Source organism: Diorhabda carinulata, chromosome 2, assembly GCF_026250575.1.
Source record: "Diorhabda carinulata isolate Delta chromosome 2, icDioCari1.1, whole genome shotgun sequence".
NCBI lineage: Eukaryota > Metazoa > Arthropoda > Insecta > Coleoptera > Chrysomelidae > Diorhabda > Diorhabda carinulata.
Genome location: NC_079461.1, coordinates 1,400,156 through 1,418,565, shown reverse-complemented (window position 1 = coordinate 1,418,565; position 18,410 = coordinate 1,400,156). Strand labels below are relative to the sequence as shown.

At 35.1% G+C, this 18,410-nt stretch overlaps 1 protein-coding gene across 2 annotated transcripts in view; it reads right to left on the bottom strand.

Moving 5' to 3' along the window:
* The window catches only part of LOC130903441 (netrin receptor UNC5C), a 296,118-nt gene extending 280,223 nt beyond the window's left edge, over window positions 1-15,895 (bottom strand). The window contains exon 1 of one of the 2 annotated variants that reach the window (XM_057815536.1): window positions 15,566-15,895. The gene's annotated coding sequence lies outside the window, so the exon portion shown is untranslated. The remainder of the gene's footprint in view (window positions 1-15,565) is intronic. The other variant, XM_057815538.1, reaches the window with a different exon arrangement.
* Window positions 15,896-18,410: the final 2,515 nt, after the last annotated feature.

Below are 18,410 nucleotides of genomic sequence, written 5' to 3'. Positions count from 1 at the left end.
TAGTTTGGGAGTTATAAGCCAAAAACTGAAACAAGTCCGAAAAAATCGTGGTTTTTCGGCCACCCCCACAAAATTGGCAAATTTTAAAGAGCTGTATCTCGGGACCTATTAGACCTACAAAGCTCCGGTCAGTCTTGATCGATAACGAATCTTATCTACTTTAAAAATGTATAAAATATATTTTTCGTTAAGACGCATAGTTTGGGAGTTATAAGCCAAAAACTAAAACAAGTCCGAAAAAATCGTGGTTTTTCGGCCACCCCCACAAAATTGGCAAATTTTGAAGAGCTGTATCTCGGGACCTATTAGACCTACAAAGCTGCGGTCAGTCTTGATCGATAACGAATCTTATCTACTTTAAAAATGTATAAAATATATTTTTCGTTAAGACGCATAGTTTGGGAGTTATAAGCCAAAAACTGAAACAAGTCCGAAAAAATCGTGGTTTTTCGGCCACCCCCACAAAATTGGCAAATTTTAAAGAGCTGTATCTCGGGACCTATTAGACCTACAAAGCTCCGGTCAGTCTTGATCGATAACGAATCTTATCTACTTTAAAAATGTATAAAATATATTTTTCGTTAAGACGCATAGTTTGGGAGTTATAAGCCAAAAACTAAAACAAGTCCGAAAAAATCGTGGTTTTTCGGCCACCCCCACAAAATTGGCAAATTTTGAAGAGCTGTATCTCGGGACCTATTAGACCTACAAAGCTCCGGTCAGTCTTGATCGATAACGAATCTTATCTACTTTAAAAATGTATATTGTATATTTTTCGTTAAGACGCATAGTTTGGGAGTTATAAGCCAAAAACTGAAACAAGTCCGAAAAAATCATGGTTTTTCGGCCACTCACACAAAATTGGCAAATTTTGAAGAGCTTTATCTCGGGACCTATTAGACCTACATAGCTCCGGTCAGTCTTGATCGATAACGAATCTTATCTACTTTAAAAATGTATATAATATATTTTTCGTTAAGACGCGTAGTTTGGGAGTTATAAGCCAAAAACTGAAACAAGTCCGAAAAAATCGTGGTTTTTCGGCCACCCCCACAAAATTGGCAAATTTTGAAGAGCTGTATCTCGGGACCTATTAGACCTACAAAGCTGCAGTCAGTCTTGATCGATAACGAATCTTATCTACTTTAAAAATGTATAAAATATATTTTTCGTTAAGACGCATAGTTTGGGAGTTATAAGCCAAAAACTGAAACAAGTCCGAAAAAATCGTGGTTTTTCGGCCACCCCCACAAAATTGGCAAATTTTAAAGAGCTGTATCTCGGGACCTATTAGACCTACAAAGCTCCGGTCAGTCTTGATCGATAACGAATCTTATCTACTTTAAAAATGTATAAAATATATTTTTCGTTAAGACGCATAGTTTGGGAGTTATAAGCCAAAAACTAAAACAAGTCCGAAAAAATCGTGGTTTTTCGGCCACCCCCACAAAATTGGCAAATTTTGAAGAGCTGTATCTCGGGACCTATTAGACCTACAAAGCTGCGGTCAGTCTTGATCGATAACGAATCTTATCTACTTTAAAAATGTATAAAATATATTTTTCGTTAAGACGCATAGTTTGGGAGTTATAAGCCAAAAACTGAAACAAGTCCGAAAAAATCGTGGTTTTTCGGCCACCCCCACAAAATTGGCAAATTTTGAAGAGCTGTATCTCGGGACCTATTAGACCTACAAAGCTCCGGTCAGTCTTGATCGATAACGAATCTTATCTACTTTAAAAATGTATATTGTATATTTTTCGTTAAGACGCATAGTTTGGGAGTTATAAGCCAAAAACTGAAACAAGTCCGAAAAAATCATGGTTTTTCGGCCACTCACACAAAATTGGCAAATTTTGAAGAGCTTTATCTCGGGACCTATTAGACCTACATAGCTCCGGTCAGTCTTGATCGATAACGAATCTTATCTACTTTAAAAATGTATATAATATATTTTTCGTTAAGACGCGTAGTTTGGGAGTTATAAGCCAAAAACTGAAACAAGTCCGAAAAAATCGTGGTTTTTCGGCCACCCCCACAAAATTGGCAAATTTTGAAGAGCTTTATCTCGGGACCTATTAGACCTACATAGCTCCGGTCAGTCTTGATCGATAACGAATCTTATCTACTTTAAAAATGTATAGAATATATTTTTCGTTAAGACGCATAGTTTGGGAGTTATAAGCCAAAAACTGAAACAAGTCCGAAAAAATCATGGTTTTTCGGCCACCCCCACAAAATTGGCAAATTTTGAAGAGCTTTATCTCGGGACTTATTAGACCTACAAAGCTCCGGTTAGTCTTGATCGATAACGAATCTTATCTACTTTAAAAATGTATATAGTATATTTTTTGCTAAGATGCATAGTTTGGGAGTTATAAGCCAAAAACTGAAACAAGTCCGAAAAAATCATGGTTTTTCGGCCACCCCCACAAAATTGGCAAATTTTGAAGAGCTGTATCTCGGGACCTATTAGACCTACAAAGCTCCGGTTAGTCTTGATCGATAACGAATCTTATCTACTTTAAAAATGTATATAGTATATTTTTCGTTAAGACGCATAGTTTGGGAGTTATAAGCCAAAAACTGAAACAAGTCCGAAAAAATCGTGGTTTTTCGGCCACCCCCACAAAATTGGCAAATTTTGAAGAGCTTTATCTCGGGACCTATTAGACCTACATAGCTCCGGTCAGTCTTGATCGATAACGAATCTTATCTACTTTAAAAATGTATATAATATATTTTTCGTTAAGACGCGTAGTTTGGGAGTTATAACCCAAAAACTGAAACAAGTCCGAAAAAATCGTGGTTTTTCGGCCACCCCCACAAAATTGGCAAATTTTGAAGAGCTTTATCTCGGGACCTATTAGACCTACATAGCTCCGGTCAGTCTTGATCGATAACGAATCTTATCTACTTTAAAAATGTATATAATATATTTTTCGTTAAGACGCGTAGTTTGGGAGTTATAAGCCAAAAACTGAAACAAGTCCGAAAAAATCATGGTTTTTCGGCCACCCCCACAAAATTGGCAAATTTTGAAGAGCTTTATCTCGGGACCTATTAGACCTACATAGCTCCGGTCAGTCTTGATCGATAACGAATCTTATCTACTTTAAAAATGTATATAATATATTTTTCTTTAAGATGCATAGTTTGGGAGTTATAAGCCAAAAACTGAAACAAGTCCGAAAAAATCATGGTTTTTCGGCCACCCCCACAAAATTGGCAAATTTTGAAGAGCTTTATCTCGGGACTTATTAGACCTACAAAGCTCCGGTTAGTCTTGATCGATAACGAATCTTATCTACTTTAAAAATGTATATTGTATATTTTTCGTTAAGACGCATAGTTTGGGAGTTATAAGCCAAAAACTGAAACAAGTCCGAAAAAATCGTGGTTTTTCGGCCACCCCCACAAAATTGGCAAATTTTAAAGAGCTGTATCTCGGGACCTATTAGACCTACAAAGCTCCGGTCAGTCTTGATCGATAACGAATCTTATCTACTTTAAAAATTTATAAAATATATTTTTCGTTAAGACGCATAGTTTGGGAGTTATAAGCCAAAAACTGAAACAAGTCCGAAAAAATCGTGGTTTTTCGGCCACCCCCACAAAATTGGCAAATTTTGAAGAGCTTTATCTCGGGACTTATTAGACCTACAAAGCTCCGGTTAGTCTTGATCGATAACGAATCTTATCTACTTTAAAAATGTATATAGTATATTTTTCGTTAAGACGCATAGTTTGGGAGTTATAAGCCAAAAACTAAAACAAGTCCGAAAAAATCGTGGTTTTTCGGCCACCCCCACAAAATTGGAAAATTTTGAAGAGCTTTATCTCGGGACCTATTAGACCTACATAGCTCCGGTCAGTCTTGATCGATAACGAATCTTATCTACTTTAAAAATGTATATAATATATTTTTCGTTAAGACGCGTAGTTTGGGAGTTATAACCCAAAAACTGAAACAAGTCCGAAAAAATCGTGGTTTTTCGGCCACCCCCACAAAATTGGCAAATTTTGAAGAGCTTTATCTCGGGACCTATTAGACCTACATAGCTCCGGTCAGTCTTGATCGATAACGAATCTTATCTACTTTAAAAATGTATATAATATATTTTTCGTTAAGACGCGTAGTTTGGGAGTTATAAGCCAAAAACTGAAACAAGTCCGAAAAAATCGTGGTTTTTCGGCCACCCCCACAAAATTGGCAAATTTTGAAGAGCTTTATCTCGGGACTTATTAGACCTACAAAGCTCCGGTCAGTCTTGATCGATAACGAATCTTATCTACTTTAAAAATGTATAAAATATATTTTTCGTTAAGACGCATAGTTTGGGAGTTATAAGCCAAAAACTAAAACAAGTCCGAAAAAATCGTGGTTTTTCGGCCACCCCCACAAAATTGGCAAATTTTGAAGAGCTGTATCTCGGGACCTATTAGACCTACAAAGCTCCGGTCAGTCTTGATCGATAACGAATCTTATCTACTTTAAAAATGTATATTGTATATTTTTCGTTAAGACGCATAGTTTGGGAGTTATAAGCCAAAAACTGAAACAAGTCCGAAAAAATCATGGTTTTTCGGCCACTCACACAAAATTGGCAAATTTTGAAGAGCTTTATCTCGGGACCTATTAGACCTACATAGCTCCGGTCAGTCTTGATCGATAACGAATCTTATCTACTTTAAAAATGTATATAATATATTTTTCGTTAAGACGCGTAGTTTGGGAGTTATAAGCCAAAAACTGAAACAAGTCCGAAAAAATCGTGGTTTTTCGGCCACCCCCACAAAATTGGCAAATTTTGAAGAGCTGTATCTCGGGACCTATTAGACCTACAAAGCTGCAGTCAGTCTTGATCGATAACGAATCTTATCTACTTTAAAAATGTATAAAATATATTTTTCGTTAAGACGCATAGTTTGGGAGTTATAAGCCAAAAACTGAAACAAGTCCGAAAAAATCGTGGTTTTTCGGCCACCCCCACAAAATTGGCAAATTTTAAAGAGCTGTATCTCGGGACCTATTAGACCTACAAAGCTCCGGTCAGTCTTGATCGATAACGAATCTTATCTACTTTAAAAATGTATAAAATATATTTTTCGTTAAGACGCATAGTTTGGGAGTTATAAGCCAAAAACTAAAACAAGTCCGAAAAAATCGTGGTTTTTCGGCCACCCCCACAAAATTGGCAAATTTTGAAGAGCTGTATCTCGGGACCTATTAGACCTACAAAGCTGCGGTCAGTCTTGATCGATAACGAATCTTATCTACTTTAAAAATGTATAAAATATATTTTTCGTTAAGACGCATAGTTTGGGAGTTATAAGCCAAAAACTGAAACAAGTCCGAAAAAATCGTGGTTTTTCGGCCACCCCCACAAAATTGGCAAATTTTGAAGAGCTGTATCTCGGGACCTATTAGACCTACAAAGCTCCGGTCAGTCTTGATCGATAACGAATCTTATCTACTTTAAAAATGTATATTGTATATTTTTCGTTAAGACGCATAGTTTGGGAGTTATAAGCCAAAAACTGAAACAAGTCCGAAAAAATCATGGTTTTTCGGCCACTCACACAAAATTGGCAAATTTTGAAGAGCTTTATCTCGGGACCTATTAGACCTACATAGCTCCGGTCAGTCTTGATCGATAACGAATCTTATCTACTTTAAAAATGTATATAATATATTTTTCGTTAAGACGCGTAGTTTGGGAGTTATAAGCCAAAAACTGAAACAAGTCCGAAAAAATCGTGGTTTTTCGGCCACCCCCACAAAATTGGCAAATTTTGAAGAGCTTTATCTCGGGACCTATTAGACCTACATAGCTCCGGTCAGTCTTGATCGATAACGAATCTTATCTACTTTAAAAATGTATAGAATATATTTTTCGTTAAGACGCATAGTTTGGGAGTTATAAGCCAAAAACTGAAACAAGTCCGAAAAAATCATGGTTTTTCGGCCACCCCCACAAAATTGGCAAATTTTGAAGAGCTTTATCTCGGGACTTATTAGACCTACAAAGCTCCGGTTAGTCTTGATCGATAACGAATCTTATCTACTTTAAAAATGTATATAGTATATTTTTTGCTAAGATGCATAGTTTGGGAGTTATAAGCCAAAAACTGAAACAAGTCCGAAAAAATCATGGTTTTTCGGCCACCCCCACAAAATTGGCAAATTTTGAAGAGCTGTATCTCGGGACCTATTAGACCTACAAAGCTCCGGTTAGTCTTGATCGATAACGAATCTTATCTACTTTAAAAATGTATATAGTATATTTTTCGTTAAGACGCATAGTTTGGGAGTTATAAGCCAAAAACTGAAACAAGTCCGAAAAAATCGTGGTTTTTCGGCCACCCCCACAAAATTGGCAAATTTTGAAGAGCTTTATCTCGGGACCTATTAGACCTACATAGCTCCGGTCAGTCTTGATCGATAACGAATCTTATCTACTTTAAAAATGTATATAATATATTTTTCGTTAAGACGCGTAGTTTGGGAGTTATAACCCAAAAACTGAAACAAGTCCGAAAAAATCGTGGTTTTTCGGCCACCCCCACAAAATTGGCAAATTTTGAAGAGCTTTATCTCGGGACCTATTAGACCTACATAGCTCCGGTCAGTCTTGATCGATAACGAATCTTATCTACTTTAAAAATGTATATAATATATTTTTCGTTAAGACGCGTAGTTTGGGAGTTATAAGCCAAAAACTGAAACAAGTCCGAAAAAATCATGGTTTTTCGGCCACCCCCACAAAATTGGCAAATTTTGAAGAGCTTTATCTCGGGACCTATTAGACCTACATAGCTCCGGTCAGTCTTGATCGATAACGAATCTTATCTACTTTAAAAATGTATATAATATATTTTTCTTTAAGATGCATAGTTTGGGAGTTATAAGCCAAAAACTGAAACAAGTCCGAAAAAATCATGGTTTTTCGGCCACCCCCACAAAATTGGCAAATTTTGAAGAGCTTTATCTCGGGACTTATTAGACCTACAAAGCTCCGGTTAGTCTTGATCGATAACGAATCTTATCTACTTTAAAAATGTATATTGTATATTTTTCGTTAAGACGCATAGTTTGGGAGTTATAAGCCAAAAACTGAAACAAGTCCGAAAAAATCGTGGTTTTTCGGCCACCCCCACAAAATTGGCAAATTTTAAAGAGCTGTATCTCGGGACCTATTAGACCTACAAAGCTCCGGTCAGTCTTGATCGATAACGAATCTTATCTACTTTAAAAATTTATAAAATATATTTTTCGTTAAGACGCATAGTTTGGGAGTTATAAGCCAAAAACTGAAACAAGTCCGAAAAAATCGTGGTTTTTCGGCCACCCCCACAAAATTGGCAAATTTTGAAGAGCTTTATCTCGGGACTTATTAGACCTACAAAGCTCCGGTTAGTCTTGATCGATAACGAATCTTATCTACTTTAAAAATGTATATAGTATATTTTTCGTTAAGACGCATAGTTTGGGAGTTATAAGCCAAAAACTAAAACAAGTCCGAAAAAATCGTGGTTTTTCGGCCACCCCCACAAAATTGGAAAATTTTGAAGAGCTTTATCTCGGGACCTATTAGACCTACATAGCTCCGGTCAGTCTTGATCGATAACGAATCTTATCTACTTTAAAAATGTATATAATATATTTTTCGTTAAGACGCGTAGTTTGGGAGTTATAACCCAAAAACTGAAACAAGTCCGAAAAAATCGTGGTTTTTCGGCCACCCCCACAAAATTGGCAAATTTTGAAGAGCTTTATCTCGGGACCTATTAGACCTACATAGCTCCGGTCAGTCTTGATCGATAACGAATCTTATCTACTTTAAAAATGTATATAATATATTTTTCGTTAAGACGCGTAGTTTGGGAGTTATAAGCCAAAAACTGAAACAAGTCCGAAAAAATCGTGGTTTTTCGGCCACCCCCACAAAATTGGCAAATTTTGAAGAGCTTTATCTCGGGACTTATTAGACCTACAAAGCTCCGGTTAGTCTTGATCGATAACGAATCTTATCTACTTTAAAAATGTATATAGTATATTTTTCGTTAAGACGCATAGTTTGGGAGTTATAAGCCAAAAACTAAAACAAGTCCGAAAAAATCGTGGTTTTTCGGCCACCCCCACAAAATTGGAAAATTTTGAAGAGCTTTATCTCGGGACCTATTAGACCTACATAGCTCCGGTCAGTCTTGATCGATAACGAATCTTATCTACTTTAAAAATGTATATAATATATTTTTCGTTAAGACGCGTAGTTTGGGAGTTATAACCCAAAAACTGAAACAAGTCCGAAAAAATCGTGGTTTTTCGGCCACCCCCACAAAATTGGCAAATTTTGAAGAGCTTTATCTCGGGACCTATTAGACCTACATAGCTCCGGTCAGTCTTGATCGATAACGAATCTTATCTACTTTAAAAATGTATATAATATATTTTTCGTTAAGACGCGTAGTTTGGGAGTTATAAGCCAAAAACTGAAACAAGTCCGAAAAAATCATGGTTTTTCGGCCACCCCCACAAAATTGGCAAATTTTGAAGAGCTTTATCTCGGGACCTATTAGACCTACATAGCTCCGGTCAGTCTTGATCGATAACGAATCTTATCTACTTTAAAAATGTATATAATATATTTTTCTTTAAGATGCATAGTTTGGGAGTTATAAGCCAAAAACTGAAACAAGTCCGAAAAAATCATGGTTTTTCGGCCACCCCCACAAAATTGGCAAATTTTGAAGAGCTTTATCTCGGGACTTATTAGACCTACAAAGCTCCGGTTAGTCTTGATCGATAACGAATCTTATCTACTTTAAAAATGTATATTGTATATTTTTCGTTAAGACGCATAGTTTGGGAGTTATAAGCCAAAAACTGAAACAAGTCCGAAAAAATCGTGGTTTTTCGGCCACCCCCACAAAATTGGCAAATTTTAAAGAGCTGTATCTCGGGACCTATTAGACCTACAAAGCTCCGGTCAGTCTTGATCGATAACGAATCTTATCTACTTTAAAAATTTATAAAATATATTTTTCGTTAAGACGCATAGTTTGGGAGTTATAAGCCAAAAACTGAAACAAGTCCGAAAAAATCGTGGTTTTTCGGCCACCCCCACAAAATTGGCAAATTTTGAAGAGCTTTATCTCGGGACTTATTAGACCTACAAAGCTCCGGTTAGTCTTGATCGATAACGAATCTTATCTACTTTAAAAATGTATATAGTATATTTTTCGTTAAGACGCATAGTTTGGGAGTTATAAGCCAAAAACTAAAACAAGTCCGAAAAAATCGTGGTTTTTCGGCCACCCCCACAAAATTGGAAAATTTTGAAGAGCTTTATCTCGGGACCTATTAGACCTACATAGCTCCGGTCAGTCTTGATCGATAACGAATCTTATCTACTTTAAAAATGTATATAATATATTTTTCTTTAAGATGCATAGTTTGGGAGTTATAAGCCAAAAACTGAAACAAGTCCGAAAAAATCATGGTTTTTCGGCCACCCCCACAAAATTGGCAAATTTTGAAGAGCTTTATCTCGGGACTTATTAGACCTACAAAGCTCCGGTTAGTCTTGATCGATAACGAATCTTATCTACTTTAAAAATGTATAGAATATATTTTTCGTTAAGACGCATAGTTTGGGAGTTATAAGCCAAAAACTAAAACAAGTCCGAAAAAATCGTGGTTTTTCGGCCACCCCTCCTCGAGTACAGGCTAGATTTATTCGAAAACTTGGATTTAGCTACCTTATACATCCCCAAACAATCCCCCAATCTTTAACTTTCTAATTTTGTCCAGGCAAAAGTACATGACTAAAAGATTTCAAACCAAAGATTTTTCGTCCCTAATTTCATTATTTATCATTCTCTTAAACAGATATTTTATAGTACATCAATTCCAATGTTTTTCCTTACAATTTCAAAGCTTTCCCTGAAACCTATATATCCCCGCAGGATTTAGAGGATTAACTGATTTCTAATATAGTTTCTATTTCTTTTAATCGACTCGATGAATCATGCGAAGCTAAAAATAATCATAAGTAGGTTATTATTTTTTAATTTGATAAATATTTATTTTCGCTTCTTTTCCAATACCTCACTACTTGAGATTTTAATTTTAGCTTGTGCTTCAAGAGATCGTGATTCACAATATACATCACACCAACTGCCCACTTAACCTGGCACTTAAATTATCTACAAAACGTTAATATCTAACCGTCTGGCACTCTAAACTTCCTATAGACCGTAATTCCTTCATATAAAATTCGAGACACGTCTTTTCTATCAATTTTAATAAGCCATAAATTTGAAATCTGAAATTATGTTCAATTGAAAATTATCCGCTAATGTTTTCTATTACAAACTTGTAGCTTCTATTACGGATTCTCGATGATACTTTTCATAAGAATCACTTGTAGTAGTACACTGTCAAAATTACTCGACTAGCTTTAATAAAATAATTACTTGAATATATTTGAATAAATCTTCTGGTTGAGGTCGGAAATTTTACAAACAACCCTCGTATATCAAAAAATTACGTACCAAAATGCATATGAAGCCAATAATTGTACAAGGAAAAAATAGAAAGTACAATTCTGAAGATTAACAGGTTTCCAATGGAAAAATAGGATACAGTTGGTAAGTCTAATGTCCTAGAATCCTTTATCCTCATCGTCCTGTTCTAACCGTAACTATTGGTGAAGGATTTCATCACCAAATAAACGTTGCAACTTAAAATCGCAACGCTGTCAGATCTTACCACTTAAAAACGGTGTTGCCAGCTCTGAATCTTCTAGTTTCGTAGTATTTCCAAATATACGGACTTGCCCTCGTATTGATACATGGAATATAGTAAATAAGTCGAGAATTTAATAAAAAGTTTCAACATAAAAACTGGTAAAATTATAACACAATTTGGGATGAAAAAAATGTAATTGCTAGTTATAATTTATGAGGTTTTTATCAAGATGTTTGACGGCTATAAAAATTGTCAAATCATTGAATTAAAATTTTTAATAAAACCCTCTATAATTTCAGCCTGGACTGTCATTTCTTCATCCAGTTTTCACTCGATCTATCTGTTATCTATTTGTAATTACTTCCGTTTCAAATTTTTCTGCTAGTCTCTACCAAAATTTTTTCAAAGCACGTTTACTGGGTTCTATACATGGGAATAAAATTTCCATGGTATGATTATCACCAACAGTTTCAGAAATTCCAATTTGTAGAGTTTCTGGAACGGAAAACTAAAACATACGTACGACGCTGCCGCATTTCAATTTAATAGAAAAGGGTCCAGAATCCCATTTGTGGAAATAGTAAAAGGTCCTTGTCGCTCTAATTACCCCGCCCGGTTTTAAGTGGGTCAGCGAAATATGGAAAGATCGAACCCTCGAGCTTTTACCTTCTTCTTTAAAGATTCACCATATGGCCCTTAAGTCGAGGACCCTTTTTGTACTGAACGGAACTGAAAGAATGAATCCCTTGTTTTTATGCAATATCTTCTGGAAAAATAATAGTTTGACCGACTAATAGATTTGAAACTTCACGATTCATATCGTCCCAATAAATATTATATTGTATCAAAGTGGATTTTCTTCAACATTTCCGGAGTAATCACCTCATTTGGTCGACCACTGATTTGTTGGTCTCCGTAAGATCGTACGGTCTCGTCTAAACTTTGCATTCCAATATTTTTCCGTCGATAACGATGAAGCAGTAGAATATAGTCCAACTTCTGCTGTCAAACAAATATTGAACAACGTGGTGTCTTCGAACTTGAAACATTTGCTGTGCGTTTTGTGTATTTTCCAAGCAACTAACGCCATCTCTAGGTTAGAGGCCGAGGATCATCCTCGTACGTGCACGGATTGCGTTAATACTGTTTCTGATGATGAAATTTTATAAAACAAAAAGATACAAAAACAAAAATTTATATGTTAATATTAATTTTAGGTACATAATTTATTTGGATTTAGAAATTGAGGTAGAAAAAAACCCGCTCTGTAATTTCGGTAGTTGTACTATCAAATCTTCGGCTTTCAATATTCCTCCTATGGACCGGCACTTATTTTAATTTCTATAATTTATCGCCTTATAGCGTCGCCTCTATTAGTCAAAAAGGCCGAATTAATAGAATGGTTTTTTTTCTTCAGCATTTATTGACTTATAATAAAATGCTAATTAGTGATTGCAACATATTATAATGTTATTTAGTTATAATGAACGTCTCTATTGAGATGAACATTTTTATCATGAGTCATTCTCCAATATTAACTTCTACAGAGTGTTTTTAATATAATCACTCGATTAATAATCTTATTAAAACAATTTTCTAACAAAATTTTCGAATAATCCGATATATCTGCTTACTAAAATAAATTAATTAAATATATTCTCGTAGGTTAATCCCTAAAGTTCAATTTTTTCTTCTTCTCTTTTGTGACAGAGCCCCCAAAGCGAGTCTCACTCAATAAACAAAGTAATAAGTCACTAAAGTTAGTTACAAAGCTTGAATTGTGGCAACTCTGTAATATAAAGAATCAACCATTTGACAAGGACCTAATGGTAGATCCCTAACTAATAGATTTTGGAATTGTGATATTAAACTTAATAATTTATGTAAATTTGTAAATCAGAAGACTACTTCTTATATATCTTGATTGCGAATGTGTCGACGAATGGACTATAACTAAAAATTTGTCTAATGTGTTTGTTTTAGCATTAAACGGCACGTCGATTCAATGAAAACCGTGGAACGTAAAAAAGCGACGTTTATTTTCAATCCCGGCTTAAAGTTTAGTTTAAACGTGTCCATTGAATGAGACGGATGATCATTGTCTTTTTTTTTATATCTAGTGTCCATTAAAAGACCGGTTCAGTTGCATGTGGAAATTGCGACAATGAAGTTAGTAGTCGTAACGTTTAAAGAAAGGATATACAAATATTTCAACTACAGACAACGTTGTCGTATTGAGTTAAGGTCGATTCATAAACTTAACTTTCCGCTTAACGTTGCGGGTGACGTTTGACGTTTGACATTCGTAGTAAATTCTAAACTTGACGTTGCTGCCGTGTGTACTACTTTTTATTATCGTGACATTTATGTGTTTTTATTGGAAATAATAATAATAGAGAGAAATAACCCCAAAATCTAACGTCATACGTCAATGTCACGTGACAAACGCAAATGGAATTGTGTTTCTGTTGGATAGACAGGCAGTAAATAACCAAAATATTGTGATATGAAGCAAATTTTAGTTAATTATGAACATAAAAATGTACTTATAGAGTCCGGGATCAAAAACAATTTAATACGTTATCGAAATCTGTTGAAACAATTTTGAACTGTGCAGTTGATTATCACGAAGATATAACGGTATAATTAGTTAAACCACGTCGATTATTTATTCTAGACTTACATAAAAATAAGTAATAGATTCAAGGTTCAAGTAATGGGATTAATGGGATCATAATCAAACTGTATTGTTTTACATTTTACACTCTGAAGAATGATTTGCCTTATAATGACTAAAGAAACATGCATGCGTGAGCTACGCGCTGATTTTGAATCAAAAACGTATTCGAATAGGCATTTCCTAGGCTCAAAATAGTACGAAAAAAGTAAGTAATTTATTATGAAACCAAATACAAAAACTTCCTAAATATCTGAAGGCTTTATCATAGTTTGTGGACAAACAGCATGTTTTCGAGAACCATAAAACCAAATAAATCATAGCTCGCTGAAGCGGGGACAGACAGGCCCTTCATGGGACCAGAATCCTTCTGTAGTATCAGCTACAGAACAATGAAAAAAACACCGAAATAGTGGACGAAATCTCTGGCAATTGAAACCATACAACTTTCTAGATTTTTTAAGATACCGTGGGATCGATGGATCAGCTGTAATCGTTGGGTTCTCCAGTGTCTCGGAGACCCCAAATTCATACAAGCATATAAATCCTCTTTCCAAACAAATTATTTCACGTCCACGAATATCTTAATTGAAACAAAATTAGATTTTTTTGTTTTCTCGTCAAAAAAATTACATTCGAAGTCGTCCCATTCATCAAAATTAAATTTAGGCAGTCCAATTGTAGACTAAATAATTGAAACCTCAATTGTTTAATTGGTAATTTATTTAATTAAAAAGAACAATGGAGAGACGGTTTTAATTTTTGTCGTTGTCGAAAGTTTCGAGAATTTTTTCGAATTTTTCCCATGGAAATGAAATTATAAATTAACACATTTATGACTTTGCGTGCGAAAAAGAATTATTTCTACGTGGATTTTATTTCTGCAAGGATCAAAAATGTGTTTTAAGGATCATCACTTGATGTTTGAAGTTGAGGACCTGGTGGAATGTCCTTATTCGTATCCTTCCGTGGATTTATCCGTGGCCGGATGCTTATTTGTTGTTGTTTATGGGTTTTGCCACCATATTACTGGTAAAAATTTGGAATATAAACTTTAATATATAGAAAACTAGAAGAATATACAACAGAATCATTTTTTGTTTATATAAAACTTTTTATTCGCTCATTTCCGTCGATTCGAACAAAGTTTCTACCTCTAACAATAATGAATAATAAAAGTTTTTAAGGGAAATCTCGTTTGGAGGAACTATCTCTTGTTGAATAATATTCTCGTTAAAATTTTCATTAGCAGCTCCCTGAGTATGATAATTAAAAATTTTCATCTTTCATGATGTCGAAAGTGGCTTCTTTTAAGTAAAGTTTTAAATACTTTTTTTAGCCACTTCCTCGGTAGAACGAAATAAGAAAAAAAGAAAAAACTTTAGTTTTTTTATATATGGAGTAAGTTTACAAAGTGAATATCACATTTTTATTTTGTATACAGATACAAGGAACAATATAATGAATGTTTCGGAGCAGGTCAAAAGCTTTATGCAAAACATTAATACAAGATGGAAATTTGGGAAAAAGAAACGTGGATTCTCAAAGAAAAAAGCATGATAAAGAAATAACATTTGAATTCAGAAGCTATTAACAAAAATCAAAGAAGATACTGAAGATATTTATGAACTTTATTGAACAAGAAAGGCAGATCAAGGATGACATGAATAAAACAGGGAATAAGAAGACTTAGGATAGGAATCAACTCCCACAGGACAGTACAATCGTCTCCAAAAACTCCTAACTAAGACTTAGACATCAACAATTGGTTTATCCAAGGGATATCTTGATTGCACCATGAAAAAATCAAATCTCATGGTACCAAAATAGAAAGAAAACATTATTTCTAACCGCCATGTAGAACAAAAACGATTCTACTGTTAACACTCTATTAACTAATACCATAACACCAACATTCATAGTTAAAGTGTATGATGCACGTTTCGATAAAGGAGTTATCGTCTTCAGAAATCGAATTATGAAAGATTAAACAGTAGGAAAGAGGAAAGGAATGAAGTAGCAAAGGATGGAATATTCTGATGCTCGGAAAGTTGTGGAGAAGATGAAATAAAAGTAAAAAGATGAATAAATTGAAAACCAAACAGAATTGCTTTACAATTTTCAAATATTACCTTTCTTTAAACTATTTCTTCTTATATGAAAAAGCGTATTCCAAAATTAATGTAACTGTATAGTTCACAAAACTATGATAGAATATATATAATTTTCATCACAACACAACCGACGAAATAAATATAACACAATCCACTGCGATATCTAATTTATTAATATATTTAATTATTTATATGAAAATGTTTATTTCATAGTATTAACGCGATGTTTTTTCCAAACGGCGTTCGGCTTAACCTCCTCGTTCGGTAGTTTCAAACGGACTGAAATCGCGTCTAAGTTCTTTGGCTTCCACAGTCTTCTTGGTAGAGCGTGATGGCGCAATGCATTTTAAACAGACGTGCTTATACCATAGAAAAAAAGAAGCGCGCGCTAAATTTTTCATTAATGAATTATTTCTATTGTTTTCTAGAATTAATGTATGATAAATAAATAATTACGTTTCAATACAATTATTTCCGATACAATTTTGGTCTTTATCAATAAATTTGACATTGATAACCCTTGTACAGAAATATTTTACTCTCTATGTGAATGTAGAAAAAACAATCAATTATTCAGAAGGCTTCTTGGATTTAATTAATATTAAATTAGTACCAAGAAGAAACACAAATTATGTTCTGTAGCAGTAGGTATTTGTCGTTGAGTAAAATGTTTTTCTTATCTTGATAATTGTCTCTTTTTTGACCAATACTTCGTCGTTGGGGATTCTTTCAGTCCAAGGAATCTTCAGGATGCGTCTATAGAGTCACATCTCAAGGTTTTTGGTCATTTGAGCTTCCAAGGTCTGAATTTCCACTTTCTACAGAAGTACCGACCACAAATAACATTCCATCAATCCTATTCTGACGTGAAAGTTTAGATTTCTGTTTAAAAATTGTCAACAACTTTCTTTTATGACCAACGCGTCTTAGTACTTCGTCGTTGGGGATTCTGTCAGTCCAGGGAATCTTCAGGATGCGTCTATAGAGTCACATCTCAAGGTTTTTGGTCATTTGAGCTTCCAAGGTCTGAGTTGCCACTTTCTACAGCAGCACCGACCACAAATAACATTCCATCAATCCTATTCTGACGTGAAAGTTTAGATTTCTGTTTAAAAATTGTCAACAACTTTCTTTTATGACCAACGCGTCTTAGTACTTCGTCGTTGGGGTTTCTGTCAGTCCAAGGAATCTTCAGGATGCGTCTATAGAGTCACATCTCAAGGTTTTTGGTCATTTGTGCTTCCAAGGTCTGAGTTTCCACTTTCTACAGCAGTACCGACCACAAATAACATTCCATCAATCCTATTCTGACGTGAAAGTTTAGATTTTTGTTTAATAATTGTCTACAACTTTCTTTTAGGACCAACGCGTGTTTGTACTTCGTCGTTGGTGATTCTTTCAGTCCAAGGAATCTTCAGGATGCGTCTATAGAGTCACATCTCAAGGTTTTTGGTCATTTGAGCTTCCAAGGTCTGAGTTGCCACTTTCTACAGCAGCACCGACCACAAATAACATTCCATGAATCCTATTCTGACGTGAAAGTTTAGATTTCTGTTTAAAAATTGTCAACAACTTTCTTTTATGACCAATGCGTCTTAGTACTTCGTCGTTGGGGATTCTTTCAATCCAGGGAATCTTCAGGATGCGTCTATAGAGTCACATCTCAAGGTTTTTGGTCATTTGAGCTTCCAAGGTCTGAGTTGCCACTTTCTACAGCAGCACCGACCACAAATAACATTCCATCAATCCTATTCTGACGTGAAAGTTTAGATTTTTATTTAGAAATTGTCAACAACTTTCTTTTATGACCAACGCGTCTTAGTACTTCGTCGTTGGGGATTCTGTCAGTCCAAGGAATCTTCAGGATGCGTCTATAGAGTCACATCTCAAGGTTTTTGGTCATTTGAGCTTCCAAGGTCTGAGTTTCCACTTTCTACAGCAGCACCGACCACAAATAACATTCCATCAATCCTATTCTGACGTGAAAGTTTAGATTTTTATTTAGAAATTGTCAACAACTTTCTTTTATGACCAACGCGTCTTAGTACTTCGTCGTTGGGGATTCTGTCAGTCCAAGGAATCTTCAGGATGCGTCTATAGAGTCACATCTCAAGGTTTTTGGTCATTTGAGCTTCCAAGGTCTGAGTTGCCACTTTCTACAGCAGCACCGACCACAAATAACATTCCATCAATCCTATTCTGACGTGAAAGTTTAGATTTTTATTTAGAAATTGTCAACAACTTTCTTTTATGACCAACGCGTCTTAGTACTTCGTCGTTGGGGATTCTGTCAGTCCAAGGAATCTTCAGGATGCGTCTATAGAGTCACATCTCAAGGTTTTTGGTCATTTGAGCTTCCAAGGTCTGAGTTGCCACTTTCTACAGCAGCACCGACCACAAATAACATTCCATCAATCCTATTCTGACGTGAAAGTTTAGATTTTTATTTAGAAATTGTCAACAACTTTCTTTTATGACCAACGCGTCTTAGTACTTCGTCGTTGGGGATTCTGTCAGTCCAAGGAATCTTCAGGATGCGTCTATAGAGTCACATCTCAAGGTTTTTGGTCATTTGAGCTTCCAAGGTCTGAGTTTCCACTTTCTACAGCAGTACCGACCACAAATAACATTCCATCAATCCTATTCTGACGTGAAAGTTTAGATTTTTGTTTAATAATTGTCTACAACTTTCTTTTAGGACCAACGCGTGTTTGTACTTCGTCGTTGGTGATTCTTTCAGTCCAAGGAATCTTCAGGATGCGTCTATAGAGTCACATCTCAAGGTTTTTGGTCATTTGAGCTTCCAAGGTCTGAGTTGCCACTTTCTACAGCAGCACCGACCACAAATAACATTCCATGAATC